Genomic DNA, 12,791 nt, shown 5'->3' on the forward strand with positions numbered 1-12,791 from the left:
TCTATCCAGGCAGCCTACTGTCCGATAATGCATTGATAAATGGGGGAATAGACAATCACATTAAGAATGCCAGAACATCATTTGCAATTCTCGAAGTTGGTTTTCAGAATCAACAAGCAACAGTCAATGGACTTCTCAGAATTAGAGGTGCTAACTCATCTTATGGGACTGTAGCAATGTCCTCAATTGCAGGCTGAGATGTAGCTCCAACATAATTTGCCTAACACATGAAAGGCCTTTCGTTCCAGTTTTGCCAGACAGCAAAAGACCAAACAGATACTCCCTACTCTCAGGGGCTGTTATTTCAGGGAAGTCGTTTCCAAACTGTATTGGCTGGAACCCACAATTAGAAATATGTTTCACATTTTAATGCAAATTCGTATGATATACAGCTGAAACAAAGGTCTCTAAAGCAATGCTTACTTCACTATTTAAACTGTAGGCTGGTCCTTTTTTAATTTCATTGCATTATATTTCACTGTATAAGAGATTTAAAAAGCTAAATAAATAAAAAATAAATCATAAAATTAGTATTGCTAAAGGGGAAGCCAGGGCACACAGCTTGCAAAACAATGATTTACTAGTTAGATCTGATCTATATTGGTAAGTGTGTGTGTGTGTTTGTGTGTGAGTGTGTGTTTGTATGTGTTTGTGTAAGTGTGTGTGCGTTTGTATGTTTGTGTGTGTGTTTGTGTGTTTTTGTATGTATGTTTGTGAGTGTGTGTGTGTGTGTGCTTGTGTGTGAATATATGTGTGTTTGTGTGTGAGTGTGTGTTTGTGTGTGAGTGTGTGTTTGTGTGTGAGTGTGTGTGTTTGTGTGTGTTTATGTATGTTTGTGAGTGTGTGTTTGTGTGTGAGTGTGTGTGTGTGTGTACAGGTGTGCTTGACTATTCAGTTCAGAGGTCATCATTGATTGTCTTCTTCCAGCACTTCCTTACCTTATTGTGGAGGGACTGGTCCAGTACCGAACCTGGATTTTTACTGTTCTGGTTACAATAACTGCCTGGCAAACTTCCTGGATCTGCCTGTCATGTCAACCTCACCTCCACCCCACCACCACCAGCTAGTGCTGGGAGTTCAAACCCATGCCACCACGACTAGATGTTAGCAATGACCCAAACGTAGGTCCTTTATCTTGCCCAGAAAGTATTTTACCCACTGAGCCATCTCCCTAACCCAACACTCATCATCTGGATTTCTCTGATTATAGCTCACTGCTGAAAAGAAAATGTTCATTAAAAATGTGTCCTGGTGGGCTGAATAGGTTAGGAACCTCCTTAAGGACTAAGACTGATAGACAATTCAGAATGAGGTCGCACATGAAAGGGTGTTACTAAAAAGATGATAAAAATATAACAGAAAAAAAAGTAGAATAAAAAACAAGGTGCCACGGAAGGACCACAGTGGAAGGGCAGTTATGTCGGACAGGCACACAGTGGAGATTAGGGCTCAGAGCCAGTCTCCCCTTCCTGGCTCTGTAAGCACAAGTGTGCTCCTCACAGATCAGAGACCTGGCTCTGTGGTCTCTGATGTCGGCAAGCTAGAGTCTGACTAACCAGAGGATGGTAGAAATTTCTAATAATAGTGTTTGTAAAGAACACAGCAGGGCCTGGCGTGAAACAAGCGTTCGGGAAGTACGTCAAGAGATATTCTTTTGCAAGTCAGATGTTGGTCATATTTGTGAGTACTGACTTTCTTTCACCTAGAATCTGGCTTTAGCATTCTAGCATCCCGGATGGAGCCCCATGCCTTCAAAACAATTTCATCGGCAAGGTCATACCTCCTGTTAACTAGCAGGCAAGGGCAACAACTCACCTTCCTTCCTGACAGTAAACTCAGCTGATGGCTAATGTGCCAGTGAGGAAAAGCATTCCCTGGCTGTGGCTCTTAGAGACCAGTGTAGAGATCCCAAGACTGCTTTGAATTCTGTTTTATTATTGGTGCCACTTTTTAAAGCCAAATTTTGGGAACCCCATCCTCAGGAAGAATGGGAGAAAACACCAGACCATGGCAGGTACCACGTTTGGAACTGTCTGGTACTGACAGACTGAAGCCATGTTTTCATGAGCCTAAGGGAGGATTTGCCATAGGAACCTTTGGGCAATTACAGGTTTGGATGATGTGGCTCTGATAGGTGTCTAGCCTCTCTGAGCTTGCTAAGGATAGGTCTTTCTCTTTTTATTTTCCTGCTCAAGTATCTTCTTTTATTCATAATTAGAAGACATATAATGTTTCCTTACATTCATCTCTATTTTTGGCCTATGTACATTAAAGAAAAATTAATTTTCAAAAGTTGTATATGTTTAAGATATTAAAAACACAGTGTTTTTAGGATTGTGAGTGTGCGCATGCCTGCATTTACATATGTGTACCACATGCATGACTGGTACCTATGGAACATAGAAGAGGACATCAGATTACCCAGAACTTGATTTACAGATGGTTGGGAACTGATCCCTGGTTCCCTGCAAGAGCAACAAGCCCTCTTAACATTGAGCTGTCTCTCTGGGCTCAGAACATGATGTTTTTATATGCATATATGTGGTAAAATGATTGCTGCCATCAAACTAATTAACATATCTATACGTTCAAGTAGATCCTGCTTGATATGTAGTGAGGACACTTTTGACTGATACTCTTAGCAAAGTCCAAGAAGATAATGCAGTATTATTACCTATGGCCCCAGGCTGTGTGCTGGTGTCTCAGACTTCATCTCAGAGTCAACCCCATACCAGTTAAGCATGACTCACCACTATCTGCTTCTGTCACATAGATCCACTTAGAAAATGCCAGTTTAAGAATCTGGTAGGGGAGGATTTAGTAATCAGAAATTTTCATTTTTATCTTAAATTAGTCTACTTATATTTTATATGTAAATTTCATAATATACATAAAAGTACAGTATATAGGGTTTTTTTGTTTATTTTTTGTTCTTTTTTAAAGAAATGAACCATTTGACTGTTGGGTTAACATTCCATTTCCTTACCCAGCAACTCCTGGTAAACTGACTTTTCCATTGCTTTTTCGACGAGCCCAACTTTTGGCAATTTCTGTACATTAGAGACATTTAGTATATGTCTTTCTGTGGCTGGCTTATTTCTCTTAGCACAATGTCCGCTATGTTTGTCTATGTTCTCATAAATACAGCACTTCCCTGCACAAACCAGCAACTCCTAGCATGAACTGAGCACCATGTAATCACTCACACACTATAATTTCATATATATATATATATATATATATATATATATATATATATATATATATATATATATATATATATGTAGTCTCTTAATTCATCTTAAAGAACTGTGCTTAGATATACATACATTACATTGGCACTTCTTAGACTCTAAGTACCCACTGCAAAATGTTAACGGTTTCCATACTCACAAACATTTTACATTTCAAATTTACCTGGTGAGTCAATATAATAAGGTATAGAGATCACTTGGTTTGACACAGCAGTATTTAGTTATAATCAGACTATAAAGAATAAGGACACTACTTATCGACTTCAAAAGAACATGACTTTTCCAGATGTGGAGTTTAAATATGATAAAAGCAATAAATGATGATAATTTGTGGAATACTCCATTCAAATCTCATACTTCATAGGATGAAGATGTTTGGGCTGAGGACAGGGCGCTGTTGCTGAGGGTTGTGGTCTTTCCGAAAGCCTGGGTGTCTCTCCTAAAGATGGGGTGTCTCTGCAGAGAGCAAGGTATCTCAGATGGTTTTGATGCATTTCAAGTTTATTTGGGATGTTTGTCATTTATTTTGGAGTTTGAATTTCCTCTCTGGCAGATTCTTTTTTTTATTTGACACTCACTGTATTTACATTTGAAATGTTATTCCCTTCTGCCACCCTGCTCCTATCCTCCTCCCCCTCCACTTGCTCAGGCAGATTCTGATTCAGAAACCTAGAGATTAAGGAAACTCAACAATTATGAACAAACCCTGTAGATCATTCTGACTTTAACTTGAGCTGTTCGTCTAGGATACTTTCTACAGATTTTGGATGCTTTTTGCCTTCACAGATCTTATTTAATTTTCATTGTTTTTAAAGTTTTTTTATACACTATATTTTGATAATGTTTCCCTTTCCCTAACACCTCCCAAATCCTACCCATCTCCCCACCTATCCAATTTCACTACTCTCTCTCTCATTCTCCGAGCCCTTTGTGCCTGTCTATTATGCAAACTCTTTGTCCTTGGACATAATACCAAGGAACAAGACTGAAACAGGCTTCTGTGGCAATGGACTGTCAGACCCAGAAGACTTCAGTAAGGTGATTTTTATGCACCCATGGTGTGTCATTTCTAAAGTCCCCAAGTAAAACAAGGTGATTTATGGCATTTCTGTGTCTAAGACAAATGATCTCACATCTGTAAAGCACTTTGGCCTCTACAGAGCTTTATGGAGGCATCATTGCTGCCTCCATCATTCCTGTTTTATAAGTAGTAATCTTAAACTAGACTCGTGTGCTGTTTATGCTGGGAGACCTGCATGAGCAGTGGAAGACTGTAGGTCTCTCCCTGGTTGGAATTCTGAAGGTTCCCTTCACTCAGCTTCTAAAAGACTAAGTTGGTAGCCAACATCCTGGGTTTTGGTCCAGCATAAAACTGTATGCTGCAGCCAGTCTCTGAGCATCAAGGCATTCTCCAGTCTCTGAGTCCTATACTGACACCTTCCCTTAAGCCCATTTCCTCTCCATCCATAGCCTTCCTGCACAAAGCAGCAACCCCTACCATAAACTATTTGCAAACATTCCTGCAAAGAACTAAAATACCACTCTTCCCAGTATGCATTAGAAACAGATAAGGAATAGGGCAAGGAAAGGGTAGGCATAAAAGTCTTCATTCTCAGTTGCACAAGCCAACTAACTCTCTGTGCATCTGTGCCATATTCATGAAACATGTATGGGTAATCACTCTTAGAACTTAATAATTATGGGTAACATTTTTATGTGAATAAATCATATGAGGGCAGAATCACCAAATTTATGCTACATACTCCAGGCTTAACCCTCTTTGGACATTAAAGGTGATCTCTCCCAGAGATATTCTCAAACTGTCATAGGCAGTAATATTTCTATTCCAGAAAGAAGTGTGAGAAGGAATAAGGGGCATATCCTGGGAACAACAACAATCTTCTCAATGCCAGGACAAAGAAACTATGAATACTGTTCAGACACAACCCAGAAAACTGTCAGACACACCAGAATCCCACTTCCCAAGAAACAGGAGATTGTCCTAGTGACTACTCTCAGGGCTATTTTCTAGCCCAAGAAATGGAGCTCATTAAAAAGCCTCATGCAATTATTTATTGTCTCTACCTGAAATTCTCATGTGTTTTCTTCTGGTAGAGGTTCCTGGGTGGTGGGATGAGTGGAAGGAAGCAAGGATGCTGGATCAAAGATGCCAAACTACAGTGAGACAATAGCAGCGAAAACCTGCATTCTGCTGCAGTCAGATGACTATGGCTCCCAACAGCACATCTTATGAAGAGCCAGATAGAGTCAGAGATCCCCATCGTACAGCAGTAGTGAAGAGGACATGCCATTCTCTGCTTTGTCCTTGAATAGAGCATCCAAGTACTGGATTACTACACTGGAGCCTCAAAAATATGTCCTCTGATCTTTACCACACACACAGTTTTCAAAATTATAATAAAAATACTCAATTTGTCTTGCCAACTGTGCTATGTATTGCAGATGTACTGGTAGAGTGAGCTAATGAATTCCCTGCCTTTGCTGTATTTCTGCAGGAGTGATTCTCATACACCTGATGGTCTTAGATCCAAAGGTCAGCATCTCTAGTCTCTGCCTTGCACACGATCAATGTGTGCCGAGGGCCTCTCCCAGGTGACATCATTGTCTGTCATTTCAGTGTCTCCTGTTAATATAGAATTCATCTTGCTCAATCTAGCACCCCACTGACCTAATTTGATCTGGGTGTTGGGGAAATCATGTCTCTTTGTCCCTTGGCATAATTCCAGTCTTGTGGAGCAAGGCCAGCCATGTCAGAAGGTTGTGGTAGCAGTCTACACAGGTTACCTCCAAATCTACTGAAGGTGACATTGAACTTTAGTTTCTTCTGGCTCTAGATTCCTAGTGCAAGATCACTGGTATACACCAGCATGCCTGCTTTTGTGTGGTAGCAAAGATAAAACCCATTGTTCATGCAAGGCACTTTACCAACTAATACCCATGATTCCTTTATCATTTCATACTGACCAAACTCGCTAAGACCCTTGGATTTGAACCCTTCTTCTGGAAAAAGAAGAAAGAAAGATGGGGTAGGGGTGGGGGAATGCAGAGGATTAAAGTTATTTTAAATGCTGGTGAGAATTTCCAAGGCCAATAAGGAGTTGAGTACAAAATGATCTGGATGATCAAGTTGTTCATTTTCTCAAAGTTGTCCAATGAAATTTGTTATTCTAAAAAGGAGATTGAAAAGAAACATGCTAATTTGTCCAGTTATGTTTGGTGAAAGGGGGATGTTCCCAGAGGCTAGAGGGCTTTTTCACCTTTTATGTAAAGGCACAGCCATGCTCTTTGAAAAGAGCTGAGTCATAGGAACATGGAGAAACTTTTCTTCTTCTTCTTCTTCTTCTTCTTCTTCTTCTTCTTCTTCTTCTTCTTCTTCTTCTTCTTCTTCTTCTTCTTCTTCTCTTCTTCTTCTTTTGAGTGAGTGAGTGTGTTTGTGTGTGTGTGTGTGTGTGTGTGTGTGTGTGTGTGTGTGTGCATGTATTAATGAGAAATAAGAAGCTTGGCCCTTCCACAAGGTTAATTTACTTAGGATGAACCATAGCTGGTTTGACTTCCTATAACACTCCTCAGAAAACTCTGCAGTCTAGGAGCCTCCAGGCAAAACTCATTTACATTTTTTATCTCCCTACAGTGAGGTATGAAATTCCAATGGTCATGTTCAGGCATAGCTTAACATAAGAGTCACCTCAGTGAGCAACGGCTTAATTTTCAGTGACATTTTGAGTCTGCAGATCTGGGCTGGTGGAGACTTCTCTGCTGTGACACATTCATTTTAGTGAGTAAAATTTAGTGTTTAAGATACTGATTTGAAAAATTCGAAATCGTTTTTAATTCCATAGGGTTCCTCTGTCTAGGCAAGGAGGGTGGCTTCTTTCCTCCTCCTTGGAAATATGCCAAAAAGAGGCAGAAAAAAAACTATGATTATTCCCCTGTTGGAGATGGTTTATAATGTGTGGGGTGAAGGTAACTCCATGTGGAAGCTGGTAGACTTGTCCTGAGAGCTCAGTTCTCCCTCTCATTCACCATATGACTTCACAAGTAAAATAAATCCTTGAGAGGAAGAGAGGCTAGACCTAAAATGAGGCACATATTTGACTACGCACTGTGTACTGGATCTGGTGGGTGATACAGACAACAGTGGTCTGGGGCAGAAGAAGAGCTTCTTTGGAAGTACTTCACTCACCAGCCTTTGGATCTGAGTTCAATGCCAGCACCCACATGAAATAGTGAGGACTCAAGGTACACGCATAATCTCTGGGAAGCAACAAGAAGGGGGTCTCTGGAGCTTGTTGCCTGGTCAGCCAGCCCTACTTGGCAAGTTTCAGGTCAGCAAGAGACCCCGTATCAGCAAATGAGGTGGTCAAAATTTCAGGGACAACAGGCAAAGTTTTCTTATGTACAAATGCACACATGCACAATCACACACGTGAGCCTTTCTTTTTCTCAGATGGTCAAGGGCCCCAATCTTTTCTAGAAACCACAGTGTGGAGGCACAACCTTTCAAACAGTTTTAGCGTAGATATAGAACTTTAATTCTGATGTTAAAGTCTCAGTAGGATGCTAAGGAGACTCTGGGAACTTTTCTAGAGCAGCAGAACGAAATGGGCAGGTGGTAGGGTCAACTGTCACATAGGTTTGGTGTGAAATCACACTCTTTCCCCTAATTCCAGGTGGCTTCTGCGGTATGAGGAAGTTAGAAAGGTGCTGGAGGACTGTGGTCTGGAGGAGTTGGCCAGGTGCTGACGAGCTTTACCTGAATGACTAACTTTGGAGCAAAGGGCTCTCGAATGACAAAGTGGACAAAAGGTCACAGAGGCAGGAAGTTATGGACCAGACCACTTAAGGCCAGAGGTTTGAGCATCAAGACACTGATCTCAACCGAGAATGACTTGACAGTTGGTTCTGACGAGGCCCTTGGGGAAGGAAGGAGCTAGAGTGACCTTTACTGCTTCCTTGTGGGATGTGGATGGAATCTTGCTATTTCTATGCATGCTGTCTATGTCTGTTGCAAATTTGACCCCATCATTAAAGCCTTCCTCTTGGCCACAACTGCTAGGAATCATAACCTTAAAATTTGTGAAAAGGGCACAAATGTTGCCTTTCTGGTTAGGTATAAATAGATATGGCTCTCTTTTACTAGTTTCCCTGGCTTGATCCAATACTGCCCCGCCCCCCTAAATCTATGTGGAATAGCTGACATTCTTCCTTCCCGCTTAGAGGGCAGATTAGCACCACCTGTCTTGGCTAACATTCACGGGGGATTCAGCAGGAAAACTAATATTAGGGAGGGACAACTCCCTGAATGTGGTATTTTAGGATTATTTCTTTGGTTGCGAAACCGCTACCTTTGTATTCAAAGGTGATGAGACATTTTCCTGGCTAGAAACAGAGTTGTCGCAGTGAGGTGTCAAGTTCAAAGGAGACCCTGAAAAGATCTAAGCCAGATTTGAGCCGAAGCCTTGGGAGGAAGGTGAGTGATGGGTGGCAGGGCTTGCTTACATTTTCAACTTACTGTTACAGTGGGCGGAGGATTGTGGTCATCCCTTTGCTGAGCCATCCCACCCCTTCTTCTGTGGAAGGTATTAACGTAGGCTGGCCTTCCCACTGGCTCTTTGCCAGCTAGCCTGAGTGGTTCAATAGCTTCCTCTGTAAAGCAGTGTCAGGGAAGTTGCAAAGAGTCGCCAGGTTCAAAGGGCTTCGAGCTGCGTGTGCTGGATTTGGCCTTCAGAATGGAAGGCATCATGGGCTGCTTGTTTAACCTTTTGCTGTCTGTGGTTTTCCTTTTTCTGACAGGATGATAGTGGAGAGCTTCCGCAGGCATGTTGAGATTTCCGAGTTAACGTTTGGCGAAGGGCTTTGAGATTCTCAGATGAGAGGTGTTCTACAACAATCACACTCACACAGTGTTCTTCCCTACTGCCTTCCTTCCAGGGAGCACCAACTGCTTGACAAAAACTATTTTATTAATCCTCACAGCATTTCTTCAGTGATTATTATCCCCCGTTCTCATATCAGAAATCTAGAACATGGGAAGCCAAGTGTCGTGGCTAAAGTGACCCAGCAGGTCACTGGTAAAATCAACAGTGGGATTCAGGCCCTGTCCATCCTTCCTTTGATTTATTCGTTGGTCAATATTTGTCCACAGTTATAAGCAAGACACTGGAACTATTGATCAGGAAGAATATTTGGGGAAATTAAGTAGCATGCATTCTCTCATATTGAAGAGATGGAGTCCGTGTACTTGAGTTAGTGGATAAATAACAATATAACAGACATTCTATCTCAATGGACAGTGATAAGAGCTAGTATGAGTCTGCTGTAGTCAGAAAAGAAAAACAAACAAACAAACAAACCCCCCACCAGATAAGTAACTCAGGTTGACAAAGGATGTCTTCTGAATGAGCATCCTTTTGAAAGATGAGTTTACCAGCTCACCAGTAGAGAAAAAAGTAAGAAAAAACATTCCGAAGAAACATGTCTCAAACAGGAGCATGAAGAATCCTGAGAAATCTGGGGCAAGAGATGAACCTGACATGGTGAGAGCAAAGAGAGGTTTAGAGGAGAGAAGCAGCCTAAGCAATACGGGCTTTATGCATGAGGTAACTGAGCAAAATCAGAGTTTGCTCAAGGAGAAGGAATGAGGTCACCTTTACGAGGAGCGAGGAGCGTTCTCTTATCAGAAGTTGGACTGTTTTACAGTTGCAACATCCCTGGAGCCAAATGCAACCTGAAAACAGCCTGGGGAAGGTCTCACACAGAAGCAATTTGTAAATGGTAAGCTTCATCCTTTCTGAATAGTGTGAGACTATCTTGAGCCTTTCTATTGTAGCCCACAAAGGACTGATATCGTTTCTTTGCCTGGAGTATCTACCAGCCCATTTCACTAGACACTTAGAGGCCAAGTTGATTATCAGACTAACTATCAGGATATTGCCTCAGCTATGTTCGAATAATCCTTATTTTATTTAATATACTACTCAAGCACAGAGTTTCAGCCTTAACATTTTTTTTTACTTCAAACAGAACCATACAGTGCTTCCTTTGGGTATCATTACTAGATGGGTAAATCGAATGAAGAGTCGGGGGACATGTATACCTTCACTATAGTATCTTAGCTGTTACTGCTCATCTCTTATCATGTCCTCTTCAGAAAATAACAGTTGTCACAACACACACAGTACACAGTGTCTACAGCTATCCTTGGCTTCAGATATCAAAAAGAGGACAGGTTTTCCTGTAAATACAGTCTTCTGGTGCCTGGTTATTAGTAACATGTCTATAGAAGGATCTGTCCAGAAGTCAGAAAAGCAGCTCCCTGACACAGAGTCTAATCAGTATTGGGATATTCTGCTCTGCTCTGATTTATTCTCTCTCTCTCTCTCTCTCTCTCTCTCTCTCTCTCTCTCTCTCTCTCTCGTGTGTGTGTGTGTGTGTGTGTGTGTGTGTGTGTGGGTGTGCTGTTGATGCTGGTAGTGGTGGTGGTGGTGGTGGTGGAGATTAGATCCCAGGGTCTTCAACATGCTAGGCAAGTGTCCTTTACCCCAGCTCCCTTTTCAACTTCCTATTTTGACACAGAGTCTCACTAAATTTCCCACGCTGGCCTTGAGTTCCCTCTGTAGCCCAGACAAGCCTTGAACTTGCAATCCTCCTGCCTCTGCCTCCCAGGGAGCTTGACTTACAGGCCTGTGCCAGCAGGCCCAGTTCTCCTGAGTGGTTTTAGGACCTAGAGCCAGAGTTTTTTTGAAACTCTACAGGCGAATGTCAGGACAACATCTATAATAATGCTCTTTCGTGGCTACAATGTTTCCTCATTTTAAGAAGCATAGAACTGTCTTGTTAAAATCAAATGATGTGTGACGCAGCTTTTCAATGATGGCGCCATGAGTGACTGCCACCCTTCTGCTTTGAAACCCATCAGACAAAGTAGTCGGGCCTCCAACAATGACTCAGAATAATGGAAAGTGAGCCTTTGTTACGCTGTTTGTTCGCTATCTCTTCAAATTAGATACAAGAGAATGATCGTCAATAAAAAATTAGTGTTTTTTTAAATTTCCCATGATTGAACATTCTGTGATTAGACATATTTATTTTTATTTTTACTCATGCGTATAACCATGAAGTCAATTTTCAGAATGGGTCCCTGATCACTTGTATTTCTTTTTCTTTATTTTTATTTTGTCAAGATCTTTTAAATGTCTGTCAGAAAAAAAATTGCATAAATTATTCCGCTGTGTTAGAGGCTCTACATGTCTTTCAGGTATGAATGGATGTAGACCCATTAGGCTACTTGTGGAGTCAGTGAGGAAGGCATAGGTGGTGCGGGAACCACAGTTGTTCTGAACCGGTTTTGCCTTTGGCCATTCAGAGAAGGCAATGAACTGGTGAAGGCACTGATTCAAGATCGTCTACAAAATATCAGTCCTGACACGTGACCATTTAAACCAAGTCAAAATCAATCAATCAATTAATCTATTTATTTATGAGTGCGTATATGTAAGCCAGAGGAGAACTTGTGTGAGTGAGCCCTCTCACTCTACTATGTAAGTCTCAGAGATTAAACTCAGAGTGTCAGGCTTGACCACAGGGGACTTTAGCAGTTAACCATCTCCCAAGACACTTCTGAACCTTTTGATATGTGAGAAAAGCTGCTGGACCACCTATCTACTAGCTTATTTCAAGTGAATGTTTTCTGAGCAAGCCTGTCTATACCAATCTTGTCCTTACATATGGTGAAGTGTGTCAGTTGGGCCAGGTTCTGCTGCAGTGTGAGACATCTCTAGGTAACAGTGTTTTTCATAGGAGAGGTTTTCTTCTCATTCACAAACAGTTCATGGCATGTCTGAAAGACTTTGCAGAGAGCATTGTTGAGGGTACAGAGACGAGGTTTCCCTTCCTAGCAGCATAAGTCAGCAACTAATTGCTTGCTGAACCTGAGAAGGGAAATTTAAGGGGTAGCCATTGAAAGCTCTTCCAAACTCTTACTCCTGTATCTACTAACGTTTCACTGGCCAAAGCAGGTCACTTATCCATGCTCAGTGCTAAGGAGATGAGAGTTACAATCTTTGTAACTGTCTACAAGGGAAGCAGCAAAGACTTTAAAGTATAATGTGCACTGACAGTTATTATTTTTCTTTGAAAATAAAAAACCCCACATTATTACCACTTGTAAAACATGCCTCTTAATATCAAAAACCAAGTAATCTCCTGTCTGCATGTGTTGCAGGGGGTCATACTGGTGTTATTAATATAATATGCCCTATGATATGAGATGATTAGTTTGTTGGTTAGTGTACCTTTACCTAACTGTAATTTTTTAATCTCATTTTTAATCACTTAGAAAAATGTTTAAATTTTTTCCAGAGTTGGACTTCCAGTATATTTTTCAAATTGTCCATTAAGAAAAAGCAAACGATCACATGATACTTTGAAAAGCTTTTTTTTTTTTTTTTTAAATTTGGGTAGCAACTTGGTTAGAATGGAGTGAAGTTCCTTATGTTTGATGTTGTGGATGATCTA

Source organism: Micromys minutus (genome assembly GCF_963924665.1).
Source record: "Micromys minutus genome assembly, chromosome: 3".
Lineage (NCBI taxonomy): Eukaryota > Metazoa > Chordata > Mammalia > Rodentia > Muridae > Micromys > Micromys minutus.